This window comes from Penaeus monodon, chromosome 27 (assembly GCF_015228065.2).
Source record: "Penaeus monodon isolate SGIC_2016 chromosome 27, NSTDA_Pmon_1, whole genome shotgun sequence".
In the NCBI taxonomy this organism is placed as follows: Eukaryota; Metazoa; Arthropoda; class Malacostraca; order Decapoda; family Penaeidae; genus Penaeus; species Penaeus monodon.
Window position 1 is genome coordinate 1,572,797 of NC_051412.1, and position 356 is coordinate 1,573,152.

The window sequence follows — 356 nt, forward strand, 5'->3', positions numbered from 1 at the left end:
ATTAATAAATAAAATATAAATGGCAAAATTCTTTTAACCTTATTTCGCAAAATTGTGTAGAATGAGTCTGCACGATGCAATGGCTAAACACTGCTCATTCAGAAATAAAAATTTGAAATTAAGAATTCTTAAAATTTCTCCATCTTCTGCATTTTGAGTAAAAATGATACATTTTTCGTTATCGGATATACTGCGCTGTTAAGTTGGAAATGCAGCATTTTGTCTTTCTAATGATTCGTAATGCCGATTGACAGTATCATAGCAGTCTCATTACGATGATATTAGGAATAATCATTGAAATTATTATTGCTGTATCAGGATATTTATCGGGTTCTCGGTAGGTTAGGATTTTTTAA